The sequence below is a fragment of the Ranitomeya variabilis genome, chromosome 8 (assembly GCF_051348905.1).
Source record: "Ranitomeya variabilis isolate aRanVar5 chromosome 8, aRanVar5.hap1, whole genome shotgun sequence".
Lineage (NCBI taxonomy): Eukaryota > Metazoa > Chordata > Amphibia > Anura > Dendrobatidae > Ranitomeya > Ranitomeya variabilis.
The window spans coordinates 68127505-68141946 of record NC_135239.1 but is presented as its reverse complement, the minus strand read 5'-3'; the positions used below and the strand labels follow the sequence as shown (position 1 = coordinate 68141946).

Here is a 14442-nt window from a genome sequence, read left to right as displayed (position 1 = left end):
TCATGACTGGCATCATTATCAGATGGAGGGGCAAGGGCCCACCAGTAACATTGACTCTAGGAGCCCACTATTCAGCTACAAGCAAATATCACATTATCTTCTTTCCCAAGGTTACCTCTGCTCCAATATAATAATAATCTAGGTAGTTTGTTAAATGATCAATGGAATTCAGCTTTTGTCTCCACATAATGAATCAACTGTATTAAGCCAACTACTGCTCATGTTGGGGGATAAGTGGCTTATTCCTGCACAAGGGCCCCCGGGGGATTCACCTCTTCCCCGTGGGCCAGTCCAAGCCTGGCCAGCAATAAAGATTTATCAATTAATTGTCTGGGATTGGAATTACCTTAGATCTCGCACTCTTTGAAACTGGAGCAGAGCTGACTAGTACAGGTGTCTCCAACTGCTGATGCCATGGACTCTGTTCCCGAGGTTGATATTTCCAATCATCATACATATATTTTAGCTTCCATGACGCTTTAACTGACAGAGCTGTATACATATGGTGGAAGCCGGAAGCTATTAATGGCACCAATCTGGATTATATAAAATCTATTAATTAAAGGGGCTGTCTGACACAAAAAGGTTTTTTTTCATCATGGTTGTCTTTAAAATAATAAAACAATTGTGCCCTATTTATCTACCTGCAGTCCCATGTATCCAGAGCAGGTCAGCTCCGGAAGCAATGCCTGCTCTGTTTGGCAGCCTCTGAAGCTTGTGATTGGCTGCAGCTGTCTTCTAGTCATCTGAATGCTGCAGCCAGTCACAGGCTGGAACTACCAAACAGAGCAGGCATTGCTTCTGGAGCCGACCTGCGATGAATATACAGGGCTGCATGTAGATGAATATGACTTCATTTTTTTATTTCTAAAGCATCCATAGCTAAAAAAAAAAATATGTCAGACAAAACCTTTAATTTTTTCTGGTGGGCAATGGAAAAAAAAAAAGAATTAATTCTAAAAAAAAATAAATAAATAATTATTTTGACTATATGGTAATGGTATTAATGATGTAACTGTAATCTGTGTGTTGACACAAACTCAGGAGGATGTCTCCATTGAAGTAAGCCTTGTATTTTTTTTTCATAATTTTTGCCCAGTGGGGCAGATATCCGAATATATGATACAACTGATGCTCTGGGTTACTATCGGCTGTGCCAGATATCAGTATTCATTTCTTTCCAAGTTCTCTATTTACTTTGTGTAACCAGATATTATTTGTCTTGGACTTTTATTTGGAAGAGCAATATCCCCACAGATAGGTAATTGCTTAAGAATCGTTTGGTTGGAAATTCCCAGCTAAATACTTGCATTTATTTTTTATCAATACCACCTAAATTCAGAATGACTTAAAGGGGTTGTCCGGTCACAATATATTTACAGGATAGGTCTTCATATCAGATTGGTGGGTTGGCAGTTAGCCACAGCGTCCACCAGATGCAAAAACTTTGAACGGATCTGCAAAGTGCATCTCCATTCAATGTGTATTGGGTCCTGCAGAACAGCTTCATTATAAAGGATTGGAGATGTTCTGCAGTACCCGGCAGCAGCTGCTACATGTTGGAGCTGTGCTTTACAGCTCTATTCAACGTGTTTATATCTGGTGGCTGATCGGTGGGGTTGTCGGGTGTCTGACCCCCACCAATCTGATATTGACCTATCCAGTAGATAGGTCATCAATATGTTATGATCGTACAACACCATTCATCTTAAATGTAGGCAACTAAAGGGAGGAGAATCGAGTTGACACAGCTTGGGCAGATTTAGAAAACGGTCTAAAAGATATACTGTCCAAAGCAACCAATAACAATAAGTAATCAAAATAATAATAATAATAATAATAATAATAATAATAATAATAATAATAAGTAACAAACAACCCCTATTTATAACATTTTAACAGTGGGCAATAGCAGCAATGATCATATTTAAATTTTTCTTTTTTATTTTATAGTTCTAAAAATGTTAAACTTGATTGTTTTTTTTGTTTTATTTTAAATCAAACTAGGGAACTTGAACATGTGATAGCTTCGTCACCTGTATAATGCACTGCAATACACGTCAAGTGTAGTCTATTAGTCACATCAGATGTCCCATGTTTAGCTTTTAGGATTACTAAGATGTTAGACCTCGTTCCATTATGCCAAGTGACAAAAGACATCTAGTCCTCTATTGATAATCTCCTGATGATAAAATGCTGATTTTATTGAAACAACAAAACACAGCCCAGTAAGTGACACAACACTGGAATCAGGGTCTCTGCCCCTACATCATGGTGCTCGCTCATGTTGCATAGCAAAAAACAGGTGACAAATCTCATGCGGTTGTTAATCAGCGCTGGCATCACTATTTCCACCCTCTAACATTTTGAACATGGAGAGGAAGTCAAGGTTGTGGCTGATCTGACTTCCTCTTCATGTTCAAAACGTCCAAAGGCGGAGACATAGTTACATAGTTATTAAGGTTGAAGGAAGACTGTAAGTCCATCTAGTTCAACCCATAGCCTAACCTAACATGCCCTAACATGTTGATCCAGGGGAAGGCAAAAAAACCCCATGTGGCAAAGAGTAACTCCACCATGGGGAAAAAAAATCCTTCCCGACTCCACATACGGCAATCAGACTAGTTCCCTGGATCAACGCCTTATCAAGGAATCTAATATATATACCCTGTAATATTATACTTTTCCAGAAAGGTATCCAGTCCCCTCTTAAATTGAAGCAATGACTCACTCATTACAACATCATACGGCAGAGAGTTCCATAGTCTCACTGCTCTTACAGTAAAGAATCCGCGTCTGTTATTATGCTTAAACCTTCTTTCCTCCAGACGTAGAGGATGCCCCCTTGTCCCTGTCTCAGGTCTATGATTAAAAAGATCATCAGAAAGCTCTTTGTACTGTCCCCTCATATATTTATACATTAAAATAAGATCACCCCTTAGTCTTCGTTTTTCCAAACTAAATAGCCCCAAGTGTAATAACCTATCTTGGTATGGCAGACCCCCCAGTCCTCTAATAACCTTGGTCGCTCTTCTCTGCACCCACTCCAGTTCAGCTATGTCTTTCTTATACACCGGAGACCAGAACTGTGCACAGTATTCTAAGTGTGGTCGAACTAGTGACTTGTATAGAGGTAAAATTATGTTCTCCTCATGAGCATCTATGCCTCTTTTAATGCATCCCATTATTTTATTTGCCTTTGTAGCAGCTGCCTGACACTGGCCACTGAATATGAGTTTGTCATCCACCCATACACCCAGGTCTTTTTCATTGATGGTTTTGCCCAGAGTTTTAGAATTAAGCACATAGTTATACATCTTATTACTTCTACCCAAGTGCATGACCTTACATTTATCCCCATTAAAGCTCATTTGCCATTTATCAGCCCAAGCTTCTAGTTTACATAAATCATCCTGTAATATAAAATTGTCCTCCCCTGTATTGATTACCCTGCAGAGTTTAGTGTCATCTGCAAATATTGAAATTCTACTCTGAATGCCCCCTACAAGGTCATTAATAAATATGTTAAAAAGAAGAGGGCCCAATACTGACCCCTGTGGTACCCCACTGCTAACCGTGACCCAGTCCGAGTGTGCTCCATTAATAACCACCCTTTGTTTCCTATCCCTGAGCCAGCTCTCAACCCACTTACACATATTTTCCCCTATCCCCATTACTCTAATTTTATGTAACAACCTTTTGTGTGGCACCGTATCAAAAGCTTTGGAAAAGTCCATATATACTACGACAGTGATGCCAGCACTGATTGGGCACCAGGGTCACGTGTCACAACAACCACATAAGAGCCCCAGGACCGCGAGGGCCGACACCGCTGAAACGCCGCTGGTACGGGATGGGAGTATAAGCTTGTTTATTTTATCAGCCCCAAACATTTAGATCAAGAAGAGGTTGCCCAGTAGTGGACAACGCCTTTAATGCTGGCTTTTTAGAGAAAACATAATTTAAAAAAGAAGCTGTAATTAGAGAGAAAGGGAGGGAATGATAAATACAAAATACAGTAATCTGGGTGACGAAAGTTTCTTTCTGCCCAAGTCATCTAGATCTCCCAAGTCTCTCGATTTGTGTATAGGAAGTCATCTGTCAATCAACTGAGCCTGGCAAGGAGAACTTGGCAGAGAGTCAAGATACGTGCTCCTTGCCATGGCATTTCAGAGTAAGGGCTCTTTTAGGCATCCGCAATAGTGATAGGCGAACATGCTGGGGTAACGTCTTATCCGAGCATGCTCGGGTGCTATCTGAGTATCTTCGGCATGCTCATATATTATGTTCGCATTCCCGTGGCTGCATGGTTTGCGTTTGTTAGACAGCCTGAACACATGTGGGAATTGTCCTACAAAGAGCCGCAAATCATGCAGCCGCGGGGACGCGAACATAATAAACGAGAGCTCCCAAGATACTCGGATAAAACCCGAGCATGCTCGGATAAGACGTTATCTGAGCACGTTCTCCCATCACTAATCCCCAATCATTGTTCCATTGAAGGATTGCAAGGCACGGACTGGTCGAGTGTCCCCCCAACCCAAGCATGACAGCTTCATATATTTCTATGAGGCTGTCACGCTCGGATCAGGAGATGCGCGGTCAATCCGTGCATTGTGAACCAATGATCACAGACATCCGGAAGAGCCCTAAAGCATTGATGACTGCAGCTTCACAGCCTGTCCCTCATCCAAGCTGTCCAGCATCTAGACAGCATGAATCACCCATCACGTCCCCTTTAAAGTATGGATGTAAATTTGATTTCCTAAAGAAAATCCATCAGTATTATAAGGAAACAGCATTAACCACTAAACTTCTATAATTTCCAAACATAAACGATTATAATCAGCTGCAATAGATGCAGGAAACACGAACTACAGGGGCATGTAAAAGTTTGGCCACCCCTGGTCAAAATTGCTGTAATTATGAACAGTTAAAGATTAAAAGATCTCTAAAAGGCCTAAAGCTAAAGATGACACATTTTAGACAAAAAAATATATACCGTATGTATGTTTTCATGTTTCACATTTTAAAAATGACAAAAAGGAAAATGGGCCGATGCAAAAGTTCCCTTTAAACAGACACATGCATGAAAAAAAAACTTTTTTATTTGGATTACTGCAGTTTAAATACTGAAAAGTACCATTTTGATAATCCAGATTCTCAACTTTTTTCCCGCTGGTAATCATTTAGCAGTAACTTTCATTTGCGCTATTAGATTTCACACATTCTTCTTCTGAACATTACTCTTACTTTTCAAGCATCACCACGATTTGCCATCATCTGTGAGTACAGAAATATTGCTTTTACAGCAATACATCTTTCAGTCTTCAAGGACTCTGAGGGCATAGGAGACACATTTACGCAAGTCATATCCTCTGATTAAAGATTTGCTTTTACATGTGAGGTAAGAGAGGGCGTCGTGCATGGAGACAGGAGGAGGATTTGTGCGGGTAGTGTGCATTTGCTGTCAGACAGCAGAACAAATGACCAAAGCACAAAGTGTTCACGAAATAGATGGAAATTAAAATTTTCAATCTTTTTGTGGGAAAGAATCTTAAAGTGAATTACGGTAAGTAATATCCTGCCGGTTACTGAAAGACAAATTATTTATTTGTGATACAACCCATTACCAGAAAACACTTTAGAACATCTTGATTTTGTAATTAAAGAATATTTGTAGATAGTATTATGTTATAGAAGAGGAATAATGTGCAAATATTTAGTGATGTTAATAAGAGGTAGAGGGTTTGTAAAGCGCAGTTGTCTAAAAATTAGATTATGGCTCTCCATCAGCCTTCAGAAATAAATTGGACTCTGTGTCCATTTCACAATATGGTTTCTTGCTGCTTAGATCCTCAACACTAGGAAGATGGGGAGGATATATTTATAGTGTAAGTGGAAATGTCAGCATCTCCTTTTCTTGTACCCTTTCTCCACTTAAACCAACTTAAAGGGAATCTGTCAGTTGGATCAACCCTCCTAAGCCGTCTATATGGGCATGTAGGTCATAGAAAGCTGAATAAAATGATACCTTGATATCTATGATCTGATGCTTTGTTCCTGAGAAATCCATGTTTTCCTTAATATGTAAATGAGCTGATAAGATCTATGGGCCGGACATAAATCTCCCTGAAAATCAACCTCTAGAGATTACTTTAAAGTGTATTTTTCAGCACAGGAGTGGCACTTTAAATATAAGTGCCCTGCCCCCTGTCATCTACTCACCCTCCGGCGTCTTCACCGTTTTTCATCAGCGCTCTCGTCATGCTGTGCCATTTTGTGACTGCAGCTTCTGACTGGCCGGAAGTCATTAAACACTAGTTTCTGCAAAAATGAAGTAACAGAATACTAAATGTCCGATTTTTATACATCATGGTCAGAAGAATAGAGGAACAAGGCGAAGAGGAAGACCAGCATCTCGATGGCTTAATGCTATCAAAATAGCGACGGACAAGATCCTTGTGGACCTATCTAGGCTTGAACAAGATCGATCTTCCTACAGGGTGTTCACCCATTAAGTCACCATTGTTCGAAATCGAGCCAAAGGCGGTTATAAAGAAATATATATATCCCTTAGAAGGCTCTTTGATTTGTATATTAGATTCCTCTTAATGTCATGTCTGATCAAAAGATAAAAGGACCTCTGGCAAAATCAAGAATCCATCAAAAAAGTTACTTTCTAATGAGATCAGCTCAAAAGTGGGCACTCTGTACAAAATTTCTAGATGTGTTAAGGTATTGTGGCCTCCTCTATTTATGTCTTGAGGTAAGAAAAATTAAATTTGAAAATATGTATGTTTTTTTTCAGTAAAGAAAAAAATTGAACTGCTTGTACAACTCTCTCGATTCGCTGGATAGGGGTCCCTAATTGCTGATTTCCTATTAAAACCTTTTCTTGCAAATACACACGTAGAAACAGTTCAGATCTTAGTCACATGTCAAAAGTTGGCTCCATATACCGTACATCAGTAATGAGATGAACAAGTGAGAGATTTCTAAAGTTTGAGGTCTATTAGAGTGTCAGCAAGCAGGTACTACCATCTGCTGGTCACAAATGTTGCAGAACAAGAGAAGGTAGCAAGAACTGCATCAGCAGGAACTATAGAATGATGTACATGGTTCCTGAAGAAAAGAAATTGGAGGAGACACCAGGTCAGGTGACAGCTGTGGTGCATTAATAAATAATGGTCCCGGAGGTGGGAGAGGAAGGGTATTCGGTGCCTGTGACCTGTGGTAGGATGGACATGCATGCAGTGCAGCGGAGTTGGTTAAAGCCGCCATTATAAGTAACCCGTTCCGAGTGAGGAACTGAGTAAGCAGAACCAAGTAACCAGGAACCGAATAACTTGATCCGAGTGAGGAACTGAGTGCCCAGAACTGAATAAAGAACAAAGCCAAAAAATGAGCAACCAGATACAAGTGAGGAATCAGGTTTCCAAAACTGAGTAACCAGATGCAGATCCACATGACCAGAGCCGGAGAAAAGAGACCAGAACCGGGATACTTGAGTTGAGTAAGCAATGCCGGGGAAGAGAGATGACTAGATAGAAGATGGACGTTCATGTGAGCTATTACTTCCAGTGTAGACGTACAGTACAAAGGGGACTAGGGCCGTGCTGTAGTGGACTTCGGTGGTCAGAGCAACAGTTGTATGCAAAGTGACTGGTTGATAATGGGCTTGAGGCCTAATGGTGTAGTATTGTAGACTACTGTTAGGGCCTGTGCGACGGCTCATATTGCCTAAGAGAGAGAGTGACAATGGTGACAGGCCCAATAGTACTGTGACACCTTTCTGGTCAAGATATTAGGTCTAAGACACCCCTGACGATGCTGGTTATTCACTTGTAACAACAGAATAATATAGCTGAATTGGTGTATTCTCATTGTATAATAATTTACTATATTTATATTGTTTGTTTTACCCTTTGATATTGTGCCGAAAGCACCACATATATCCGTTTTAATAAAATAAGCATCTGTTAGTTAAATTACTACTGAGTCCTCATTCTCTGCCCTGTTGCACCCACGTACTTGTTTATACATCAACCATAAGACATTTATCATAATAGGTAAGCAGACTTGTTTTTGGCTTTCTGCTGCTCTATCGCATGCAGACATATCAATTTACAGCCAAACAAAGCCTGCCAAATAGCTGCGATAACTCCTTTCAAGTCAGAGCAAATCACACCAGCCAAAAATGTTAAAACCAGAACAAATAAGGCCACAAACGTTGATACCTTCATTGTTTCTTGACAAGCAGTTAATTTGGCGTAAAGTTTTATAAACAAGTTTTCAAGTAGGAGATGGAGACAAACCAACAGCTAACATTGTCAGACTATGTCATTCTTCATCATCATCCCGACGCTGCTTAGTGCATCGCAATCGGAGGCTTCAGAGAGCCAGGATGACTTAATCCGTGCAATGTTTTTACATATAATTCCTTCCCCTTTATATGGCCAGGAACATTTTTGTGTTTTTATCACACATGCTTTTATTTATAGCTTGAAAATTATTTCTCATTCAGTTTTTCAACTAAGGTTTAGTTATTTTCTTTTCATGGTATGTTGGGCTTAACTTTTATCTAATTTTTATTTTTATTTTTATTTTTTTTTTTATATTTGGGGGAAAAGATAAGGAGAAAAAAAAAATATGTGTCTGTTTTTTCTGATTTATTTTAACACCACGAAGGGAAATTGAAATATGTTTAAAATCATGTTCCACTTTCCATTACAATTATTTCTATACATTGGATGTATGCTTTTTTTCAGTGAGGGCTAGAAACAATGATTTGGACACACAATGATTTTCTTTCTCTCTTTTGTTTTTCTTTCTCTCTCTTTCCTACTTCATTTTTTTCTTTTACCTTTTTCATACTATCTTTCTTTTTTCATTTTGTTTCATTTTCCACTGCGCTCCCGCTGACGTCACATAGCTGAAGTGAGTTCATTGGCCGTAAAATTGCAGGACCTGTCTGACGGCACCGCCAGCAGAACTTTCTCACACTCATGGCGCTGTCAAATCGGGAGTAGAAGTTTACAGACAGACACTGAGCACACAGTGCTCAGTGTGTCTGCTGGATGACAGGCTGTATGGTCGCATCATGCAGCCATGCAGTCTGCCACCTAGATGTAGCAGAGCTGGACTCGTCATGGGACAAATGGCAGCATCTCTGCGGAAAGGTGAGGAATATTGTTGTTGTTTTTTTTTACTCTTTTGCAGATGACGAGCGCATCTGGGAAATGGGCGAGGTAATAAGTATGGTTTAATTAAGATTATTAAAGGAGTCTATGTCATTCTTTCAATTAAAGGACTTTTTCTGGGTGTCTACGTTTTCAAGCAATGTGACTATGGAATTAGTAATAGAGACGGCTTATTGACACCTCTCCATTACTTACCTTGGGGCTTGGTGTCCCCTGACAATACAAAGGTGACTTCAACCCCCAACTATCATACCACTTACCTGTGCTACATGGGAAGTGGGAAGAGCGAGGATAAGTGCCAGAATTGTCGCATCTTAGAAAAGTGCCTTTTCTGGGGCGGCTGATGTTTTTAGCCTGGGGGCCAGTATCCATGGCCCCTTCCTAGGCTATTAATATCAGCCCACAGCTGTCTGCATAGCCTTTGCTGGTTATTAATTATAAGGGGACCCTACATCATTTTTTTTTGTGGTCCCCCATTTTAATAGCCAGTAAAGGCTAAGTATACAGTTTTGAGCTGATATTAATGGCCTGGAAAGCTCCGTGGGTACTACCCCCTTCCCACGCTATCAACATCAGCCCCCAGCCATCGGCTTTCCCTCTGCTGGTTCCAAAAATTGCGCAGGAGCCCATGCCATTTTTTTCAGAAAAATAATCTTTTATTAATTAAATACATGTAGTAGGCTGCACACACACTGTACTAATTGTATATGTCACTGAAATCTTTATATATACCTATTCTATTTGTATTTACTGTATGTAAGCCATCTCTTCTATACTTTCGGCTCCTGCAGTGATTTTACAGTACACGACAGATGAATTGCCAGCTTTTCTTCTGTCTATCTATGTAAAATACACTGCTCAAAAAAATAAAGGGAACACTAAAATCCCACTTCCTAGATATCACTGAATGAAATATTCCAGTTGTAAATCTTTATTCAATACATAGTGGAATGTGTGGAGAACAATAAAACCTAAAAATTATCAACGTAAATCACAACTAATATCCCACGGAGGTCTGGAGTTGGAATGATGCTCAAAATCAAAGTGGAAAATTAAGTTACAGGCTGATCCAACTTCAGTGGAAATGCCTCAAGACAAGTAATTGATGCTTAGTAGTGTGTGTGGCCTCCATGTGCCTGTATGACCTCCCTACAATGTCTGGGCATGCTCCTGATGAGGCGGTGGATGGTCTCCTGAGGGATCTCCTCCCAGACCTGGACTAAAACATCCGCCAACTCCTGGACAGTCTGTGCTGCAGCGTGATGTAGGTGGATGGTGAGAGACATGATGTCCCAGATGTGTTCAATTGGATTCAGGTCTGGGGAAAGGGCGGGCCAGTCCATAGCTTCAATGCCTTCATCTTGCAGGAACTGCTGACACACACCAGCCATGAGGTCTGGCATTGTCCTGCATTAGGAGGAACCCAGGGCCAACCGCACCAGCATATCGTCTCACAAGGGGTCTGAGGATCTCATCTCGGTACCTAATGGCAGTCAGGCTACCTCTGGCGAGCACATGGAGGGCTGTGTGGCCCTTTAAAGAAATGCCACCCCACAGCATTACTGACCCACTGCCAAACCGGTCATGCTGAAGGATGTTGCAGACAGCAGATCACTCTCCACGGCATCTCCAAACTGTGTCACGTATGTCACATGTGCTCAATGTGAACCTGCTTTCATCTGTGAAGAGCACAGGACACGAGTGGCGAATTTGCCAATCCTGGTGTTCTGTGGCAAATGCCAAGCATCCTGCACGGTGTTGAGCTGTGAGCACAACCCCCATCTGTGGATGTCAGGCACTCAGACCATTCCCATGGAGTCAGTTTCTAACCATTTGTGCAGACACATACACATTAGTGGCCTGCTGGAGGTCATTTCGCAGGGCTCTGGCAGTGCTCCTCCTGTTCTTCCTTGCACAAAGGCTGAGGTAGCGGGCCTGCTGCTGGGTTGTTGCCCTCCTTTGGCCCCCTCCATGTCTCCTGATGTACTGGCCTGTCTCCTGGTAGCACCTCCAGCCTCTTGACACTACGCTGACAGACACAGCAAACCTTCTTGCCACAGCTCGCATTGATGTGCCATCCTGGATGAGCTGCACTACCTGAGCCACTTGTGTGGGTTGTTGAGTCGTCTCATGCTACCACGAGTGTGAAAGCACAACCAGGATTCTAAAGTGACCAAACATCAGCCAGAAAGCATTGGTACTGACATGTGGTCTGTGGTCCCCACTTGCAGAACCACTCCTTTATTGAGGGTGTCTTGATAATTGCCAATAATTTCCATCTGTTGTTTATTCCATTTGCACAACAGCATGTGAAACTAATTGTCAATCAGTGTTGTTTCCTAAGTGGACAGTTTGATTTCACAGACGTTTGATTTACTTGGAGTTATATTCTGTTGTATAAGTGTTCCCTTTATTTTTTTGAGCAGTGTACATACACAGTTGTGCTCAAAAGTTTACATACTCTTGCAGAATTTTTGCTTTCTTGGCCATTTTTCAGAGAATATGAATGATAACACCAAAACTTTTTCTCCACTCATGGTTAGCGGTTGGGTGAAGCCATCCTCACCTGTGACCTGTTTGCTTGTAATCAATGTAGGTGCATAAAAGCTGAGTGAGTTTCTGGGATCCAGACAGACTCTTGCATCTTTCTTTGAGTCATAGAGAAAGCAAAAGAATTGTCAAAGGATCTATGGAAAAAAGTAGTTGAAGTGTATAAAACAGGAATGGAATGCAAAAAGATATCCAAGGAATTGATAATGCCAGTCAGCAGCGTTCAAACTGTGATTAACAAATGGAAAATCAGGGGCTCTGTAAAAACAAAACCACGGTCAGGTAGAGCAACAAAAATGTTGTTCACAACTGCGATGAAAATAGTTTGGGATGCAAAGAAAAGCCCACAAATAACATCAGCTGAGATACAGGACTCTCTGAAAACTAGCGGTGTGGCTGTTTCAAGATGCACAATAACAAGGCACTTGAAGAAAAATGGGCTGCATGGTCAAGTTGCCAGAAGGAAGTCATTACTGCGCAAATGCCACAAATTATTTTGCCTATAATATGCAAAACAGCACAGAGACAAGCCTCAAAACTTCTGTAACAAGGTAATTTGGAGTGATGAGACCAAAATTGAACTTTTTGGCTACAACCATAAACGTTAAATTTGGAGAGATGTCAACAAGGCCTATGATGAAAGGAACACCATTCCTACTGTAAAGCAGGGAGGTGGATCACAGATGTTTTCAGGATGTGTGAGCTACAAAGGCACAGGTATCTTGGTCAAAGTTGAAGGAAAGATGAATGCATTACATGATCAGCAAATAATGGAGGAAAATGTGCAATCATCAGCCCGGAAGCTGCGCATGGGACATACTTGGTCATTCCAACATGACAATGATCCAAATCACAAGGCCAAGTCGACCTGTCATTGGCTACAGCAAAACAAAGTGAAGGTTCTGGAGTGGCCATTTCAGTCTCCTGACCTCAATATCATTGAGCCACTCTGGGGAGATCTCATGCTCATGCTAGACAGCCCAGGAATTTACAGGAACTGGAGGTTTTTTGCCAAGAAGAGTGGGCAGCCTTACCATCTGAGAAAATAAAGAACCTCATCCACAACTACCACAAAAGACTTCAAGCTGTCATTGATGTTAGAGGGGGCAATATACGATATTAAGGAATGGGGTATGTGAACTTTTGCTCAGGGTGTTTTGGGTTGTCATTATGATTTTAAAAGAGAAAACACAGTAGTTTGACAATGAATGGCTTCACCCAACCACTAACTACGAGTGGAGAAAAAGTTTTGGTGTTGTCATTCATATTCTCTGAAAAAAGCCCAAGAAAGCAAAAATTCTGCAGGGGTATGTAAAATTTTGAGCACAACTGTATTTATGTATGTGTGTCACTGACATCTATATATCTACAGTATATACAGTATATCTGCATTTCGTGTTTACTTGTGTTATCTTTGTCTGATATTTAAATTTGTTTGGTGATCTGAAACATTTAAGTGTCACAAACATGCAAAAGAGTAGGAAATCAGGAAGGGGGCAAACACTTTTTCACACAACTGTATGTGGTTGTTTCATAGATAGATGTGAAGAGATTTAGGGCCACACAGGACTTTGGTACAAAAAGGGATCCCAACTCACGATGTGCTGCATGAGAACTAAAAGGTTTCACATATAAAATGAAGTTCTATATTTTATAAGCGATGATGCCCAGATATTCTTACCAGCAAGATGCCTTTTATTTCACATAAGTGCAAATGTACAGGTCCCAATTTGGTATTCTATTCCCCCCTCCAACGGACAGACTAAACATATGGTATAAACAATAAAACAAAATGCAATTCTGCCAAAATGTTACGATTCATAAAATGTTATCAAATGCTGAATGTAAGAAAAAACCAAATACAAAAAATAAAACTTTAAAATAGCAACTTTAATGAAAGGGCAAAAGAAAAAAAAAGTTGTGGGTTTTTGAATGTGTTGATACAAAAGCAAAAAAAAGCTTTGTCAAGAAGAACAAAATTAGCCATGTCCTTAAGGGGTCAGAGAGAGTTTTCTTAGGACTTTGTGTATTTATTATTATAACCTTTCTAATTGATTTTACAGTTAAGAGGTCGACGCGGCAATTAGGAGTTCAGTCATGTTTTAATGCTTTCCCCTTATAGAATTCATTTCCCTTTTTCGCAATACAATTAATAGTCCTAAAAGGGATTAGAAACATGGCTATGGGTATGTTAATGAGCTAGTAATAAATACATATTTTACAAACTACAGAAGCCTTTAAAGGGAATCTGTCAGCAGGTTTTTGCTACATAAGGACAGCATGAGGACAGCATGGAGTAGCAGCTGAGACAGATTTCAGGGATGTGTCACTTACTAGGCTGTGTGCTGTTGTTTCCATATAATGAGTGTTTTATCACTAGGAGATTATCCCGGTCTGACTACACCCTTCCTCTGATAAGTAGCTCACTGTCAATAGACAATGTACATAGAAAGCTGTGATGTGGACAGGGTTAGCTTTCTGAGCTCTGGTTTATGCTGCATCTAAAAACTCTGATTGTGCCACAACTGTTTCTCCCAGTAAACTAAGGGACCCATCGCGGGACTCAGGGTCTCTTTCTCTACTTTATACTACTCTTAGATGAAGTAATAAAAACCTGGTGACAGATTCCCTTTAACAATGAGTATTGTTTTCTCTAGTAACAGATACAGTAACAATATTGTCTATAATG

At 40.5% G+C, this 14442-nt stretch overlaps 1 protein-coding gene across 1 annotated transcript in view; it reads left to right on the top strand.

Moving 5' to 3' along the window:
- RGS5 (regulator of G protein signaling 5) overlaps positions 1-14442 on the top strand; it is a 122143-nt gene that overhangs the window by 70761 nt on the left and 36940 nt on the right. The window lies entirely within an intron of this gene.